General features: G+C 47.2%; 1 protein-coding gene across 2 annotated transcripts in view; it reads left to right on the top strand.

Annotated features, from left to right (window-relative positions):
• Nucleotides 1-19945, top strand: part of PRKCG (protein kinase C gamma) — an 881135-nt gene that overhangs the window by 113076 nt on the left and 748114 nt on the right. The gene's annotated exons all lie outside the window — the stretch shown is intronic.

Below are 19945 nucleotides of genomic sequence, written 5' to 3'. Positions count from 1 at the left end.
AGAAAAAATATTAATTTGTAATCCTGCCTGAAGAAGGAGCCTCTGTGCACTGAAAGCTTGCATATATATTTTTTCTGGTTAGCCAATAAAGGTATCACTCCGAGAATACTTTTGTCATTTTTGGGCATAAAAGTATTTACATCAAGTACAATTTACAAACTACAGCAGTTGAGCGTTGACATTTTGGAAGGCAGGTGTTGGATACCTTAATTTGTCTTATTCTTGTGAGCTTAAAAAAAAATGAAAGGGATTGTCCACTATTAGATAACCCCAGCTTAATCGATTCAGGACCCCAAATAAAATACCCATATGTACTAACCTCCTGTAGCGGCACCGTTCAAGCCATGTTGGCGCCGCTGTTCTTGGAGCATAATGTGACTTGTCGGGACAAGTACAAGCTGCAGACAATGAGTGGTCGCTCTTTGGCTGAAGCTTATCAATATTCCGTCAGGATGGACATCTGCTCTGATGGAAGAGTAAAGACTGAAGATGACAAGTGACCACTCATTGGCTTCAGCCTGGATATGACACAATAATTCACATGACTCTCCGGGAACAGCAGCACCGTCATCATTGGAATTGTGCCGCTGCAGAACAACCCCATTAACCCCATTACTGGACAACTCCATTTACCCATTTGTGACATGTATGACACTTTGGGTGGTATGAATAAGCTCCATACATGTCTTGTACAAGCTGACAGTACTCTTCAATTGCCAAAATAGAGGCGAATCTGATTCCTGCTGTTTAACCTCTTAAATGCCACAGTCAATAGCAGCCTAAGGCCATGTGCCCACGTAGCATTTTTGCAGCGTTTTTGCGGCGTTTTTACGGCTGCGAAAAAACAGTCTGCCATGCAAAGCAATGTGAATTCAGATGTGCTGTGCACATGATGCGCTAATTTGCGCGCCGAATTCGCATTGCGTTGCAAAACGCAGCATGACCATTTCTACCGCGATTACGCCACAAATTCGCGGCCATTGAGGAACATTGAAATGCAGCAAACCCGCAGGTATATGTGGATTTGCTGCATTTCAATTAAAGTCAATGGCTGCGAATTTGCAGCGTAATCGCGGTGCGTGTGGTACCCGGGATGAAGAGGAGACTACAGCTTCTCTTCATCCCGGCTACCACGCGGTGAAAAAAAAGAAAGTTAAAAATAAACAAAACCTGTATATTCACCTCTTCGGCGGCCCCTGGTCTGCTCCCGGCCACGTCCTCTCTCCTCAGCGTCCCGCGGTGTACTGTCAGGACCTGCGGTGACATCATTTAGTCACCTGATGGTCACGCGACCGCTGACGTCGGCGGTCAGGTGATGGTCGCGTGACCATCAGCTGACTAAATGACGTCACAGCAGGTCCTGACAGTACACCACGGGACGCCAAGGAGAGAGGACATGGGCGGGAGCAGACTGGAGGAGACCGGAGAGGTGAGTATACAGGTTTTTTTTTTTTTTTTAACGTTTTAATTCTCTTTTTTTTACTATTGATGCTGCATTTAAAGCACCAGTTGTTCACACATTATAAATCCATGCTGGTTGCATCTATCCACGATATCCTGCTCCTGGCTGAAGCAGGAGCAGGCTGGTAACCATGATAAACAGCGGGTTACTAGGGACTCAGGCGCACTTAGTAACCCGCTGTTTATCATGGTTACCACTCTGCTACGGTGAGCGGGAGGTTACCGCTCACCGTAGCAGAGTGGTAACCATGATAAATAGCGGGTTACTAAGTGCGCGTGTGCCCCTAGTAACCCGCTGTTTATCATGGTTACCAGCCTGATCGCTGGTCCCGCTGGTCACACACAGCGATGTGTGCTGACCAGCGGGAGGGCAAGGACCAAAAAATGGTCCACAACACTTTGCAGCGATCAGCGACCTCACAGCAGGGGCCTGATCGCTGCAAAGTGTCACACATAACGACATCGCTGGTGAGGTCGCTGTTGCGTCACCAAAACCATGACTCAGCAGTGATCTCGCTATGTGAGACGGGGGCTTAACACTTGGAACTCTGATCCATTACAATAAAGATGTATAAATGTAATGATTAGACAGTATTATAGTAAAACCAAAAAGACCAAAATGAAACAAATATACTGTCTAAGAATTGCCATTTATTGTAACAGATGTACAGAGTAGAGAGATCCGGTATATTTGAGTGAAATTGAATTCTACTTGAATACTACAAAAAGTTTATAATTTGCTTCCGCACAGGGTCAGGAAAATGTAAAAGTGCTATTGTAGCACCCCGAGGGCTCGGCTGCTACAGGGGTATTGCACCTCGAACCAGACTTGTGGTATTCCACTCCCGGGTAAGGATGGATGGTGGACTAGAACTCAGTTAGCTGCATGCACCACATACATCCCATTTCCGGGGAACAGATCAACGGTACTCCCACCAGATAGATGTGCAGGTACGACAGCGTCTGTCCCTGGCTGGAGTGGGAGGGGGGGAGGAATATCCCAGTGGTGTAGGAGCAGACAGGGGAGGGACTCTGGGCATAGGAAGGAGCCCATTGGTGGCTAGTCACCTGGGCTCGGGTGTCAGAGGGAGTATAAAAGGTGGGCACCATCTTAGGAGTGAGTTCAGTGCAGTCAGACAGAAGAAGAGGAGAAGAGTAGTGACAGGGAGCAGCAGCCCTGTCTGGGTGCTGCTCCTGAAGGGAGCAAGAGAGAGAAAGACAAGAGGAAAGGAACAAGGAACAAGGAAGGAATGGAACCTGGAGAAAGGCCCAGAGACATGAAGGAAGAGGGAACCCGAACACGCTAGGAGTCAGCGGGTGAAGGGTTGGCAGATCAGGGTACCGGATCCCGAACTGGTGGAGGCCACTTATCCTCAGCCAGGAACCGGAGGTCGTGGCCACGTCTTGGCGCGACCACTCACTACACTCACCACGAAGGCACGCCACATAGGGTCAGGGAAACCGGAGATAGGTTTCGCCACCAGAAGGCCCGAGGAAGCTGGACATGGGTGGGTCCCTAGTGGGGACGGCCAGAGAAAGGAACGGAGAAAGGAGTTCAAGGTCACACTCTGGAACTGCCTGGGGGTTGGTCGAGCCCCGTACCTGGTGGACGCAGCACGGCTCGGGTCGTCATCACCTGCAGGACTGACACTGATAACATCTGTGAGTAAAGCATTGAAAACTGCAATCAGTCTCTGTGTTCCATCGCACTACCAGCACTAAAGGTACCGGGACGCCCTTTCTATCACTCCCTTCACCCGCACCAGCTGCCCTGAGGCCATACCTCTCCCGTTGGGGGTTATACCACCATTGCTGCACACATACCACCGGCCTCAGCGGACTGTTCTGCAGCGGCGGCCTTGCGACCGCAAATCAACGGGTGGCATAGTCGACACTTAAACAACATCTACAAAGACTGCCACACACTTAGTTTGACCACCCTGGGCACGGACCGGGTCCCCGCCACTCGGAGACTACTACCCCCATCGGATCCGGCTCCGGGTATTCCCCCGCGCACACGTGCGCCGCACTACAGCACTGGCCCAGGGGGCGCGTCACTATCAAAAGGTTAAAAAATGTAAAAAAAAATAATTATAGTTAACTTACCATCCGGGAGGTTTCTGTGCTTGCGGCCAAGGTCAAGACGCACGTCGTGACATCATGACGTTGTGACCTTACTCAGGAATGTCCCAGGCCTTATCAGAGCTGAAAGTCTCCACCTATAGGGTAAAGAGGCCGATGAATTTAGTGCTCAGTGGTGATAAGAATATGTACTGAGGATTGGATTGCGGTGAGTATAGAAAGGACATTCAGTTCGGGGAGAATACCTTTTCTGAGAATCAAATTTTCAGGGAAAATCCACGTGAGAAGGTGAATTAGAAATTTGACTGATCCACTCATCCCTTATACTGAGTTCTGAGTGTTACTATAATATCTATACCAATTTAGGACAATGTCAAAGTTTGATGAGGTCAGAAATCAACTCAGAAGACCATTCAGGAGAAGAATGATAAGGGTCATCATCTTTGCCATCAAACAAGCATAATGATGTAATTAATCAGTTCCTTTATATATTGAGTGATACATAAGAGACAAACCGTCCAAAACTTTTAAAGAAACTCTATTGCTAAAATACTTTTCGCCAAAGATACATTCTGTTATGTTCTGCTACCAAAGCTAAGGAAAGAGAGGAGATCTGTCCCTACTATAGGACTCAGCTGAATCCCTACGATGTAACAGGGAACCTGATCCTGCGATCAGACCTGCTAAAGTCCTAATCTAGTCTGTACGGAGACCTATAGATGTGGGGAGGGAATCCCTACAAGTACTAAGGACTGGGAGGAATATGGGACACCTCCTAACAGAAATAGTAGCAGACAGATGAACAAACAAAATAGATAGAACATAGAGGTCCGTAGACCAAGCAAACTAACAGAGTTAGATACAGAGCACAGGCTAGCTAGAAAGTAGATATACAATGAAGTCCAGCAAAGCCAGAAGGGCAGAGCAGGATTAAATAGGCCAACAAGGTCATGTGACCAGCAAAGGAAAAAAAACCTAACAGCAAGGTTCTAACAGTACCCCCCCTTCTAAGAGGATCCTCCGGATCCCCTAGGACCAGGCTTATCAGGAAATCTCCTGTGAAACGCTCTGATAAGTCTGGACGCGGAAACATCATCTGACCTCACCCAAGAGTTATCCTCGGGTCCGAAACCTTTCCAGGCCACAAGATACTGCAAACTACCTCTATACCGTCTAGAGTCAAGGATGCGAGAAATTTCATATTCCCCGTCCTCCACCACCGGAGGAACAGAGGCAGAGGCGTCACCATCCGACACAACAGCTTTTTTTAACAGAGAGACATGAAAGACCGGATTAATTCTCCAGGAGGTAGGAACCTTCAACCTAACAGCAGATTGGTTGACAACCTGAAGCACCTTAAAGGGCCCTACAAACTTGGGACCCAATTTCTTAGAAGGAATCCTCAACCGCAGATTCCTAGAGGACAACCAAACCATGTCACCAACAGCGAACAAAACCTCCTGTCGTTTCCTATCAAAGTAATCTTTAGATTTTCTGTTGGCCTCCTGAAGATTACCACGCACATCCGTCCAAACTCTTTCCAAATCACCGGAAAAATTCTCCTCCTCAGGCACGGCAGATCCCAACTTGGAGAACGACCCAAACGACGGATGTCTCCCAGAACAACAAAAAAAAGGCGAACAACCAGCAGAAGAAGATGTATGATTGTTCAGAGCAAATTCGGCAAGTGGCAGAAACTCAGACCACCCCCCTTGATTGTCTGCCACAAAACAACGCAAGAACTGCTCAACATCCTGGTTTTTCCTTTCTGTCTGGCCATTAGATTCAGGATGATATCCGGACGAAAACGACAAATGAATTCCCAACCTGTCACAAAAGGCACGCCAAAAACGAGCCACGAACTGAGGACCCCTATCAGAAACAATGTCAGTAGGAACGCCATGAAGTCTGACAATTTCCTTGACAAAGGCCTTAGCGAGAGTTTTAGCGCAGGGCAGTTTGACGAAGGGAACCAAGTGACACATCTTGCTAAAACGGTCCACGACCACCCAGATGACAGTAAAACCCTCAGAGGGGGGAAGGTCAGTTATAAAGTCCATAGCCAAATGTGTCCAAGGAGCACTGGGGACCTCCAAAGGACAAAGCAACCCCGCAGCAGGAGTATGTGGGGACTTAGATCTAGCACATATAGTACATTGGCGCACCCACTTAATGACTTCCTTCTGCCATCCAGGCCACCAAAAACTGCGACTCACCAGTCTCTTGGTCTCAGAGATTCCGGGATGACCTGCCAACCGAGATTCGTGACACTCAACAAACAAATCTCTCCTAAAGGTCCCAGGCACAAACAACCTCCCATGAGGAGTGTTAGATGGGGCATTCTCCTGAGCTTTAAGAATCTCATCTTCCAAAACGGAGTCTAAAGCAGCTATCACAACACCTTCTTGTAAAATGTTTTCCTCTTTCTCAGCACCGACTATGGGAGAAAAACTGCGAGACAAGGCATCCGCCTTAACATTCTAAGTACCAGGGATGTAAGTAACGGAGAAATTAAACCGCGAGAAAAACAGTGCCCACCTAGCCTGACGGGCATTCAGGCGCTTGGCAGCATCAAGATATATCAGATTTTTATGATCCGTAAGAACCTGAACGGGAAATTCCGCACCTTCCAAGAAGTGGCGCCAGTGTTCAAATGCGAGTTTAATAGCCAATAATTCCCGATTACCAATATCGTAATTCAATTCAGTCTCCGAAAATTTTTTTGAAAAAAAGGCACAGGGATGTAATCCATCCCCGTTATCCTGAGACAATACTGCGCCAACCCCCACAGAGGAAGCATCAACCTCAACCAAAAACGGCCTAGTAACATCAGGCTGCATAAGGATGGGAGCAGAGGTGAACCTCTCTTTGAGATACACAAAAGCTTCAATGGCCTCAGAAGACCACTGAACCGCATCAGCACCTTTCCTGGTGAGATCAGTCAGAGGTTTGACAATACTAGAAAAATTTTTTATGAATTTTCTATAGTAATTGGCGAAACCCAAAAACCTCTGTATCGATTTCAAACCAATAGGCCTAGGCCATTCCTGCACAGCCTGAACCTTAATCGGATCCATCTCAAAACCTTTGCTGGAGATAATGTAGCCCAAAAAACTAATTCTCTGTACAGCGAACTCACATTTCTCCAGCTTAGCAAAAAGCGAATTGTCCATTAATAACTGTAATACCTCACGCACGCTCCGCCAATGAGACTCCAGATCTGGCGAATAAATCAAAATGTCATCCAAATACACAACCACATTTTTACCGATCAAAGGTCTAAGGATGTCATTAATCAGATTCTGAAAAAATGCAGGAGCATTAGTAAGACCAAAAGGCATAACCAGATTCTCAAAATGACCTACAGGAGTGTTAAAAGCAGTCTTCCATTCATCACCCTCCTTCATGCGCAACAGATTGTATGCCCCCTTAAGGTCAATTTTAGAGAACCACTTGGCCCCCAATAACTGGTTAAACAGATCAGGAATCAATGGCAGTGGGTAAGGATTGCGTACCGTAATTTTGTTAATCTCACGAAAATCCAGACAAGGACGTAAACCGCCGTCCTTTTTTTTTACAAAAAAAAATCCAACCGCCACAGGAGACTTAGAGGGCCTAATGTGACCGGCGGCCAAGCTTGTCTGTATGTATTCCTCCAAAGCCTTCCTCTCAGGAATAGTAAGGTTAAATAAACGACTCTTAGGAAGAGTCGCTCCAGGGACAAATTCAATAGAACAATCATAGTCTCTATGGGGAGGCAAAACCTGCGATTCTTTCTCAGAAAAAACTCTCCAAAAATCCTGAATAGGAACAGGCAATTCTCCCCTATCCAAAGCTGCAATACGCCCGTTACAACACTTGTCATAACATTTATGGCTCCAGGATTTAATTTCACTGGTAGACCAATCCAGTACAGGATTGTGAAATTTTAACCAGGGCAAACCCAATATTACTGGAGAAGGCAAGTTATTCAACACTACCAAATCCAATTTCTCATGGTGAACACCATTAATAGTGAGAGGAAATTCACTGACCTTGAGAGTAATATTCTTCAAAGGGGAACCATCCACAGAAACCACAGCAATGGGGGATGATAAAGGTTCAGGTTTTAAATTGAGTTTTTCCACGAATCCCCCATCAATTACATTCAGTGTAGACCCGCAATCAACAAACACCCGAAATTCCATTAATTTTTCCTGAGCAATCGTGGAAGCAGCTAAAAATACACCCTTGGAATTTAAACAGGCAATACGGGCGTGACTGACCATTTTTTTTTCTTTCTTCATACGAAGCTCACAGCCTTTAATCAAATGACCAGATTTTCCGCAATAGAAACACAAGCCTTTCGAAAAACGACGGTCTTTTTCTTGAGAGCGAGGTGCCACCGATCCAATCTCCATCGGTTCACCACTGTTAGTACACACATTATCATAACCAGAAACTGACATAGCAGAGGATTTGCTCTCATTAACCCTAGCACGCAGTCTTCTATCCACCCGTATAGCTAATTGCATAGCCTGTTGCAAATCCTCAGGTGTAGGATAAGCAATTAGCAGGTCTTTAACCCTTTCACTGAGCCCAGCAAGAAATAGACTTTTCAGAGCAGAATCGTTCCACCCTGTTTGAGTGGACCAACGACGAAAATGTGTACAATATTTTTCCACATTACCTGATCCTTGTTTTAAACGTCTCAACTCAGTCTCAGCTGATGCGACACGGTCAGGATCATCATATAATAGTCCCAAAGCAGAAAAAAAACTATCCACTGATCTGAAGCATGAATCACTAGGTTGCAAAGAAAAGGCCCACTCCTGAGGCTCTTTGCGCAAAAGTGACATTATGAACCCTACGCGCTGGGATTCATCCCCAGAGGACTTAGGTCTCAAACGAAAATACAGTAAGCAAGCATTTTTAAATGAAAAAAATTCTCGGTGTTCACCAAAAAATAAATCCGGCAAACATACCTTAGGCTCCAAGAAATGTGCTCCAGGACAGTTACTCACGTGCTGACGGAGCTCGGCCACCTCCAGAGAGAGTCCCTGCAGGCGATGAGCCAAATCCTGAACCGACACCATGATGGAACAGAAAAATCTTTCCTTAGAGAATTTGCAGGCTGGACTTACTGTTATGTTCTGCTACCAAAGCTAAGGAAAGAGAGGAGATCTGTCCCTACTATAGGACTCAGCTGAATCCCTACGATGTAACAGGGAACCTGATCCTGCGATCAGACCTGCTAAAGTCCTAATCTAGTCTGTACGGAGACCTATAGATGTGGGGAGGGAATCCCTACAAGTACTAAGGACTGGGAGGAATATGGGACACCTCCTAACAGAAATAGTAGCAGACAGACGAACAAACAAAATAGATAGAACATAGAGGTCCGTAGACCAAGCAAACTAACAGAGTTAGATACAGAGCACCGGCTAGCTAGAAAGTAGATATACAATGAAGTCCAGCAAAGCCAGAAGGGCGGAGCAGGATTAAATAGGCCAACAAGGTCATGTGACCAGCAAAGGAAAAAAAACCTAACAGCAAGGTTCTAACACATTCAAGTAAAAAAATGCCTGAAGGGTGTTTATTTCCTTAAAGATTAAGGCCCATGTAAATAAATGAAAATATAGCACAGATATCATAATAAATAAAATACGGTGAAGCATTTCGAGCGAGGCGTGTCACTGTAGCCTAATGACTTTTCTCATAATAGCCAAGTGCTAGACAGCAATGCCTTGAGTAAATGTCTCTACAAGTAATTTTAATGAAGCATTTCATTATTTATCACTGCTATTTTTCTTTACACTGGACAATAAGCTTAACAGTTGCACTAAATTAATGAAGGCTTTGAAAACCCCAAATCAATGCAAAATAACACAAATAGCTAGCAAAAAATGTTTCTGCTGTGCTTGCACTTGCATTGCAGTTCAATAGGCTATATCCAAACTTACGTTTTAACATTTTGTTTGTTCCATTTTTAGGGACAAATGAATGGAATTAAAAGAGTTGTCCATTAAATACAACTTATCATATATCTACAAGACATGTGACATATTGCTGATCGGTGGGTGTCCCAGTAAATCAGGGAACTTTTATCCCCGAGAGAACTTTAATCCCCATTACAAAATGTACTGGTAGGTTGATTGCCCATTCTTTCTTCATGGGGCTGCGAGAAGTCAAGAACAGTGTCCAGCAGCTCCATAAAGAATGCATGGCGCAGCGGTCGAGCATGCTCACTTCTGCATGGGTATTAAAGTCCCACCCCCCAGTTCTGCAGATTGGCTCAGTTCCCAATAGTTAGACCCCCACCAATCAGCAAGTTATCATCCTCCTGATGGATAGGTAATAACTTGTTTGTCACCGGACAACTCCCTTTAATGCCAACTAATGTATAACTAATGGAAGCAGAGGGACTCCTTTGACTATTATGGGGTCTTCACGTCTGTGTTTTTAGAACTGCATCATGCAGAACATGTTCTTCCATTCTAAAGACTTCTCGATATTCCAATATGGGTAACATTACCTCCACAATTAGTCATCCATAATACCGTCACACGCATGTTATTTTTATTCCTTTGGTAAACGGGCAGGAATAATTAATTCCTATTACATCTGTTATTAAACCACTTGGAACAATTAGTCATGACTTTAATTTTGAGAGCAACTTATTCTCAGGGAGATTTCAGCACAGTTAGTAGGGAATGTTACCAAAATTGCCATTTTTTACAGTAATATTAACTCACCATTTTTTTAGAATATTAACTTACCCTATTGCTGTTTTGCCTTCTTTGACCCCCCAGACCATAATTCTCTTCAGTTTTTCTTGATGTAACATTCTTTTTCTTCAATGTGCAATGTGGTCAAGAATGTACACGACTTCTCTTCATCACATTCGGATATTTATAACTTTTTTTTACTATCAATGTATTGGGGTGAGGGTTTGTTTTATCTGTGGGTGAGTTATATTTTTTTAATACCACCGTTTTGGTGAACATATTACTATTACAGCCCCATCATCTTGTGGTATAAATAACATATTAACAATTTGTAGAATTATGTATAGTTTTAATGTTTTACTACTTTAGTAGTTAAAACAAAATACTTTTTATCAAAAAAAAAGTTTTTTATTTTGCTTGGGGTAAGGGCTCATTCAGCCGAGCATGTAGTCGGTTCATGAGCTTCTCATGGAGACCTCATGGACGCATTATAACCAGTGTGCCAATGCAGCTGATCGATTTTCCATTGGGACCAATAGTCTTCATGGAACAAAAATTGCTGAAATTACTACTTTGGTCCATTTTATAGACCAGAATAATGCATTCAATGAAAGTCAGGTCTGGCACCCATCTGCAATGTGGATGAGCACACGGAGCCACTCATGTCTGCAATTTGCAGACCCAACTCGTCCAATATTCAATATGGTCATCTGAACCCAGTTTTAGGGCTCATTCAGACAAGCATATTATACTGAAGTGTGCTGTCCAAGATCCAATGGCCAACACACTGGCCAATGTAATTCAAAGGTCCTGTTCAGATGACCAATGGTTCCGTGTGGAAAAAATCCCAGTATGCACTATTCTTTTCTGAATATCGGATGAGACACGTTCATTCAAGTCTACGGGTGAGCAAAAAATATCTGATCCCATATGAAATTTTGGTATTTTGGTATTCCATCCGACTTTTACGAATACATTGCCCTTATTAATCTAGGAAACTTAAATTAATCATGTAGATTTTAAATGTTGAGGTATAAATCCGGATGCCAAACGGATACAAAATACGGACACACGGATGATAATATGGCCTAAGACTGAGAACCGATTAAGAGTGTGTGAGTCTAATATGGAATAATTCGGAAAAATATTGGTATAAATCTCATGACGCTTATTCGATATAACCAATAATGGCAATACTAAGGTAAATGTACAAAAGTAACTTCTTCCCAAATTTCTTTTTTGCACTTTCCTCACTCTTTTCCAAATGTCATAACTTTGTTGAATTCTCAGTTAACATAACCATAAGAGGGCTTATTTTTTAATAACATATAATTTTGAAAAAAATATTTTTCAAGTTTTATTTTCAACAGAGAAATTAATAAAAAATCAAAAAAAACAAACAATCATTCAAAATGCCAGCTCGCGGACTTGTTTGAATACTAAATTCTGTATTCTCATTTTAGAACCATAAGATACAATATTTTACATTTCTTGTAGGAAGAGACGATAATGATTTATAATTATTGTTAAGTCTTGTAGCCAGCCAATGATCAACAATAGATTTCCCAATGTCCCTTTCAAACTTTCAGTTAAGCACCAACTGGTAATAGCGAAAGTCCCTTTGATTTTCTCAGGTGTGAAATGCTTCAAAATAAATTGCGTCCATCTCTTAAAGAAACTTCCCATCTGCCTCTCCTTTCGCTTTTCAGTGTTGAGTCTTTCTATGATCAGGAGATGCCTCATCTGGTCCAGAAACTCCAATACTGTAGGGATAGAAACTCTCAACCAAGGATTAAGCAAGAGCCATTTGGCGGCTAATAACATCACATGCAGTAGTTGAGGCAGTGTGAAAACGTCGAAGAGCAATCATTCTCTTCTGTCCAGTAACGCAACAGAATTAGATGAGGAGACGGCTCCAAATATGATCTCCGAAATTACCTGATGCACCTCCAAACCATGTTCCAAAAAGAAGCTCTACAAGTTCAGGACGTGGAGGAGATCTACATGTATAACTGGGGTTTTACATCTAGATTGAGTTCTGATCTAGGGAGCGTGGATGTATATTTGGTTCTATGTATGGGTTTTAAATGTGCTTCTCTAGATATTCCTTTCAAAGCTACTTTGAAAATCTTGACCCATTCGTCTCATAGTTTTGGCAATATATCCATGATCGTAATTGTTTTCCCTACTTTTTAAAATGGAACCTGTTATGTCCCTAAATGCTATTAATCTGCGGAAATGGAGTAATCTGCTGGTTAGTACTCCGAAGCTGTGTGGGTGCCGTACTCAAAGATGGGTTTAGCCCAAGAATAGAGATGGTCGAACCCGAGCAAAAATGTTCGCCGTTTGAATTGGACAGTCACTGTTCGGGACTGAACGCTGAACACAGACTTCCCCCTGCAGTCCAGTGCAGTGTTCGGAGTCTGGTTGTAAGTTAAGAGAGACATTTTTTTTTTTTCAGTTCGGGTTTCTATTATTTGGGGTTCGGGTTCTGGAGGAAGTTCGGGTACTGTTCTGGTACCCAATCCAAACTTTCTCTAAAGTTCGGGTCACACACCAGAACACAAACTTCTACCGGTCCGCCCATCCCATTTATCAACATCATTTTTAGCAAATGTTGTTGGCTCAGAGAGCTGTTGTTTTGATTGACAACAATCCATTTTACCATACAATGTACTGGAAAACAAAAAACAAAAAAATACCAAAGACTGTGAAATAAGAATTTTTTTTAATTTTATTTTTATGGTGTTCATTGTCCTGTAAAAATGACAAACACAATGATCTTCAAGGACAGTATGATTACGGAGACTCCAAACTCCTATAGATTTTTCATATATTTAAGTGCCAAAAAACTCATGAAATATATTTAAAAACAGTTTAGTTTGCATTGATATTTTCTGAGACCCATAACTTTATGTTTATGTTGGCAGAGCTGTGCGAGGGCTTGTTTTTCTGCCTGGTGAGCTGTTATTTTTATTGACACCATTTTGGGGTATATTTATTTATTGATGACTTTTTATTGCATTTTTTTAGGGAAGTGCGCCGACTGAAAAACAACAATTCTGTCTTCTTTTCCACTTTATGGAGTTTAATGGAGTTTACAGTATCAGTTGTTACTTATTTATTTAGAACTTTGCCTTAGCCATTGTTTTCTTGCTCGTACAAGTACTATCATCTCACTGCCTTTAGTTTTACTCTATTCTAACAATTTAAAAAAAAAAGCTTTTATTTTTAAAATTAAGGAAATGCTATATGAGTCATTAGCACTAACTTTGCATTTTTTTACTTTTCCATTTCTTTGCAACGTGTATGGGGCAGGGAGCCAAACTTAATAAAGTGACTGTTTGCTCATGTAATTGACGCGCCCCCTGGGGCCGTGGGGTACTCGGTAGCCGGGCCAATTGGTTCTATTGGGGTAGTCACAGTGGCGTGACCCGATCCGTGGCCCTGGGCGCTCAATAAATAAAGAAAAGAGGGGAATAAAGTTTTGGGGATAAAGTTTTGTGACGCCACCCGTGGTATCCAGCTCTAGGTGGCCGCCGCTGCTGTTCAGATCCACTGGGGCCGTTGGTGACACAGCAGAGATGGTTCAGCTCTCCACAGGTAGAGCTAGGCCTCAGGGCAGTTAAAGAGGTAATATTAGATGTTGGTGGTGTAGTGCAAGGCAGGTGACGCAGCAATTAAGTCAAGGACACAGCGGGGTGCAGTCTTCAAGTTTTTACTCACAGTTTTTACTGTGCTCAAGGTTACAAATGCTAGCCATGTTATAACAGTCCACTGAGTCCTGTGTCCTCCGAGGAAGTGATCCAGCCAACTCTCGAATAACTTGGGTGTGTAGCACCCTGAGGATTCGGCTGCTACAGGGGTATTGCACCTCAACCCAGAGGTGTGATATTCCACTCCCGGGTAAGGATGGAGTGTGGAACTGAGCTCAGAAAGCTGCATGCACTACACACATCCCATTTCCGAGGAACAGACCAACGGTACTCCCACTTAGAAATGTGCAGGTACGACCGAGTCTGTTCCTGGCTGGAGTGGGAGGGGGGTGGTACATCCCAGTAGTGTAGGGGCAGATAGGGGGAGCAGCCTGGGTAAAGTTAGGAGCTCATTGGGTGCTGGTCACCTGAGCTCACACATAGAGGGAGTATTTAAGGTGGGCACCAACTAAGATCAGGGTCAGTCAGCCAGTCTTTGCAGAGAAGTCAGAGGAAGAGAGCAGAGAGCAGAGAAGCCCCAGAGAGAGTGAGAGTGGAGCAAGAAAGACCCAGAGGGGGAAACACGAAGGAACTCTGAGAACCCACATACAAACCTAGGGTGAAGAGTTGGCAATAGGGTACCGGATCCCAAACTGGTGGGGGCTAAAGCACACCTCAGCCAGAGACCGGAGGCCGTGGGCAGCATCTGCCACGGCCACCCACCACATCCACCCTGAAGGCAAACCACGTGTAGGGTCAGGGAACCCAAGGCCAAGGGTCGCCCAACAGAAGGCCCGAGGGAGCTGGACTTAGGTGGATCCCTGGTGGGGACGGCCAGAAGAAAGGACAAGAAGGAGGGCTCAGGGACACGCTCCGGACTTGCTTGGGGGTTGGCTGAATCCAGGACCTGGTGGACGCAGCACGGCTCGGGTGGTCACTCAAGGCCGGAGTGACCGGAACATCTGCAGTAAGTAAACACCCTGAACTGCACAACCCGACTCTGTCTTTACTTATCACCTACGCTGCACCACCACAACCCCAATCCTCTGCACCTGACCCCCTGAGGCCATACCCCTCCCGTTGGGGGTTATACTATCCAAAGCTGCACCAACACCATCAGCCTCAGCGGACCCTGCTGCAGCGGCGGCCGTAGTGACCGCAATCCAACGGGTGGCGTAGTCGACATAACAAACTTTGTAACATCTGTAGGACTGCCACATACTCTGAGCTTGACACCCTGGGCACGGACCGGGTCACAGCCACTCGGAGACTACAACCCCCATCTGATCCGGCTCCGGGTATTCCCCTAAAGAATATGGCCCAGGGGGCGCATCAACTTTGGCGTAGTCGGCAGGATAACGTGCCCGCAACATCCGGGTACTGCATGCCTGAAGAAAAGAACAAGTTTACCTCAAAAAGAAGTCTCCTGCCGGTTCCGGAGGGTCCCCGCCATCGGACTCCATCACAGGTCGATTCCCGCCGGTTGTCCGCCATTAACAGCTTTTTCCCGCCATCTGCAGAGTTTCCCGCCACTGGGAGACGATTCCCGCCATTTCCAAAGGTTTCCCGCCTTGTCAGAGCGGACGCCATTATGGGCGTGCCGGAGGATGGCAAGAGGCCACCTCCCATCGTGGGCCAGGACTGAAAATGGCGCCAAAAGTGGAAACCGCCCCCACCAACAGAGACTGTGATGCTAGAGGTGTCTGTCAGCGTGAAAGAACTGCCCCTGGAGCTGACAATCACCAAGTGGCCCCGGGACCGCCCTCGAAGTGGGAGGACTGAGAAGAAGAGAGCAAAGATGGGTGTCACCTGGAGCAGTCTGGAGAGAGCGCACCCGGAGACAAGAAGCCTAGAGCTGAGTCCAGAAGAAGCTTACCCGGAGATGGAAGAAGAGCAGAGCAGCACCGGCCCGCTGGCCAGGAGCCTGCTGGAGACAACGAGAGGAGAGCAGAGCAGCACCGACCCGTTGGTCAGGAGCCTGCTAGAAGCAACGACCCCACTAGGCTTAGTGGAGGTCCTGGCACAGCTCCCCCGAGATCGGGAGTGTGCACAGACTGCGCTGGAGGGCCTCGCACGGAGGATGGCCCGGGTGCAGCGAGAGACGTTAGCGGAGTGGAGCCGAGAGATGGCCCAGCAGACAAAAACTCGTCAGCGGAGCACGCCACCCGAGACGAGGAGACAGACCGCCTCTGAGGATGGCGCAGGAGGACTGAAGGCCGGAGACGGCGCCGAGAAGGGAGCCGAACGAAAGGAGGCAGGTAAAGGGGACGTCTCTACCCCAAACCGGGAAACCGCGCACCTGCCCCAGCTCCCCGTCGCAGAGCCCGAAGTATCCCCTGCCGTGCCCGTCGCTGCAACGTCACCGCCGCAGACTAGGCCTCAAACGGGAGCCGCGACCCCTGTGACGTCACACGCCTCGACCCCAAGCGTGACCAAGCAGGAAGTACCATCGGCCTGGTCGCAAGGCCTAGTACCCCCGGGCGCCGCAATACCAACAGCGCCCCCTACCTCCGCGGAGCCACCGGCCTGGTCGCAGGGCCAAGTAGCCCAGGGCGCCGCCGTCCTTACGGTGCCCTTCACTTTCCAGGTGCCCCAGGCCTGGCCGCAAGGCCTGGGCAACCCGGGCGCCGCCACCACCACCGCGCCCATAAAACCAAGAGTGCCGCATCTGGGAGAAGATCTGTTCGCCCAACATATGTGCCCGGATGGGCAGCCCTTTATATGGCCACCGGAGTTTCACCATCCCCGACTCCGGAAAGAGAGAGCCCTAGACGAGCCCCTGATTCCGGTTCCAAAGCCCGTAAAAAGGACCTCGCCCCCGCTAGAGGAGGCACAGTTTGAGTGGGACCCCACCGGAGAAGACCTCATGGGGTTCACTCAGGAGACCCGGGCAGCCGCAGCGGAGCGTGCAGAGTGCTGCCGGCAGCAACTCGAGGTCTTTGAGAGGGAGCGGAGAGAGAGGCGGGTCCGGGAACAACAAGCCCAAATAAGGAGCGCGGAGCAGAAGAGCCGGGCCAGGAGGAGTCCCCGTGCAGCTCATGGTCCCCCTTCCACCGGGACTGTGATCAAGTTCAATATGCAGCACGGGTGGGGCTTCATCCGAGATCACCGCACCCCAGGCGACGTCTTCGTGACAAGAAGAGACGTTGAGTCCCACCTACCGGAGGGACACAGAGGACGTGACCTGTATATAGGGGACGAGTTCACCTTCACCAGGCACAAGTGTGCCAAAGGACCCTACGCCCTCCATGTGCATCGCCTGACGGAGGAGGAGCTGCGGTGTGAGGAAGAGCAAGAGGACCCGGACGGGTCTGAAGCTAAAGGTAACCACAAAGAAAGAGCAGGAGGACGTCGTCGTTAGGTACAGCAGAGTACAAGCTGTATATAGTTGCCCGTCGGGGCACAGTGAACTGCTGCTAATATAGTCCCCGTTGGGACCAGAGAACTGAACTGTTAACCCCGTGTGTCCCTATTCCCACTGGCCGAGGACTGAGAGCGGCCATATCCCTTGTATATAGTTGCGCTTCCTAAAGCGCCCCCCTACCGGTTTTATAGGAAGACCATTTTTCTAGAGAAACTGTTGCACTTTTCCCGGGCACACGTTGCACAGTGTCCGGAGGAGGAGCTAGAAGACGAGAATGTTATTTATGAAAAAAAAGTTTTATTGCTGATATATATGTTTTATATGTTTTTATTATGTTGTTTATGCAAAAAAAATTGTATGTTGTGGTGTTTTTATATCTTACAGCCCGAGGACGTGCTGTGATTTACCAGGGGGGAATGTAGCACCCTGAGGATTCGGCTGCTACAGGGGTATTGCACCTCAACCCAGAGGTGTGATATTCCACTCCCGGGTAAGGATGGAGTGTGGAACTGAGCTCAGAAAGCTGCATGCACTACACACATCCCATTTCCGAGGAACAGACCAACGGTACTCCCACTTAGAAATGTGCAGGTACGACCGAGTCTGTTCCTGGCTGGAGTGGGAGGGGGGTGGTACATCCCAGTAGTGTAGGGGCAGATAGGGGGAGCAGCCTGGGTAAAGTTAGGAGCTCATTGGGTGCTGGTCACCTGAGCTCACACATAGAGGGAGTATTTAAGGTGGGCACCAACTAAGATCAGGGTCAGTCAGCCAGTCTTTGCAGAGAAGTCAGAGGAAGAGAGCAGAGAGCAGAGAAGCCCCAGAGAGAGTGAGAGTGGAGCAAGAAAGACCCAGAGGGGGAAACACGAAGGAACTCTGAGAACCCACATACAAACCTAGGGTGAAGAGTTGGCAATAGGGTACCGGATCCCAAACTGGTGGGGGCTAAAGCACACCTCAGCCAGAGACCGGAGGCCGTGGGCAGCATCTGCCACGGCCACCCACCACATCCACCCTGAAGGCAAACCACGTGTAGGGTCAGGGAACCCAAGGCCAAGGGTCGCCCAACAGAAGGCCCGAGGGAGCTGGACTTAGGTGGATCCCTGGTGGGGACGGCCAGAAGAAAGGACAAGAAGGAGGGCTCAGGGACACGCTCCGGACTTGCTTGGGGGTTGGCTGAATCCAGGACCTGGTGGACGCAGCACGGCTCGGGTGGTCACTCAAGGCCGGAGTGACCGGAACATCTGCAGTAAGTAAACACCCTGAACTGCACAACCCGACTCTGTCTTTACTTATCACCTACGCTGCACCACCACAACCCCCATCCTCTGCACCTGACCCCCTGAGGCCATACCCCTCCCGTTGGGGGTTATACTATCCAAAGCTGCACCAACACCATCAGCCTCAGCGGACCCTGCTGCAGCGGCGGCCGTAGTGACCGCAATCCAACGGGTGGCGTAGTCGACATAACGAACTTTGTAACATCTGTAGGACTGCCACATACTCTGAGCTTGACACCCTGGGCACGGACCGGGTCACAGCCACTCGGAGACTACAACCCCCATCTGATCCGGCTCCGGGTATTCCCCTAAAGAATATGGCCCAGGGGGCGCGTCAGGTGCACTTGATTGGGACCCCCTTCTTGTGTATCTTCCCTGGTCGTCTCTCTGCATGGCTCTCGCCCTCCTGCCCTGCGCCTCACACGCAGTGCCCCGAGCCAGTGGCCACAGGCCTTGTCGGGTGATGTCCTCTCTGTCCCCTTGGTCCTATATGGCCACCTTTTCAGTGAATGTGGGTGGTTTTTGCTACAGCACTTAGAGATACCGCAGCCTCCGGTTTGCTAGCTGAGTCTTGCAGTCCTCCACTAGTCTGGGGCCGGTCCCCTACTGCGACCTGATCCCTTCACGGGAATTCGGGCGCACAGATGGACTCCGCACTTCCCGTGCCCCTAAGAACCTTTCTCTGTCTCTGGAGCCCTTCTCTGACTCCCTTGCTCCTCTTGTTCTTTCTCTTACTGGACCCCTCTGACTGGACCCTACTCCTCAAAGGTCCTCACTCACTGCGCTCTTGCTCCTAGATCTTTCTTCCTTTCCTTTTATACTCCCTGTCATGTGACCCACGTCACTGTCACTCTACATGGACCCCTCTACCTTCAGTCCTTCCTTGCGCTCCCCTAAACTACTTCCTCCAACTACCTCCTCTACATAGTTCCCTCCTCCAGACAGGGACAGGGACTGTACTCTCCCTCAGGAGCAATCTCGTCCTTCCCTACTGGAGTGATGTGGTGTTGGATGTGGGTGTGTGGGTCCCGGATAGTGCTCCCTCCTTAACTGAGAGTGGGGTACCACACTTCTGGGTGAGATGCAGCACCACATTATTATGTTCAATCCTGTAATCATTCAAATGGCATTCAATGGAAAATATTTTTTTTTATTTTTTTTTTAATCAGTGAATACATTTTGGCTAAAGTCTAAAACTATGGTATTTGTAATAGCATATGAGATCATCATCATCACAATCGATTATTAGCTGCAATCTTGTAATTTCCTGCTATATCATTAATATAATAGATATCGGCTTCTCCCCCACCTTCCTTGCCATTTCTGCCATCTCATTTTGATGAGATGAAAAATTAAAAA

The sequence above is a fragment of the Phyllobates terribilis genome, unplaced genomic scaffold (assembly GCF_046119375.1).
Source record: "Phyllobates terribilis strain yellow unplaced genomic scaffold, ASM4611937v1 Scaffold_12__6_contigs__length_324123572, whole genome shotgun sequence".
In the NCBI taxonomy this organism is placed as follows: domain Eukaryota; kingdom Metazoa; phylum Chordata; class Amphibia; order Anura; family Dendrobatidae; genus Phyllobates; species Phyllobates terribilis.
Note: the sequence above shows the minus strand (reverse complement) of the source record. Positions and strands in the feature narration are given on the sequence as shown.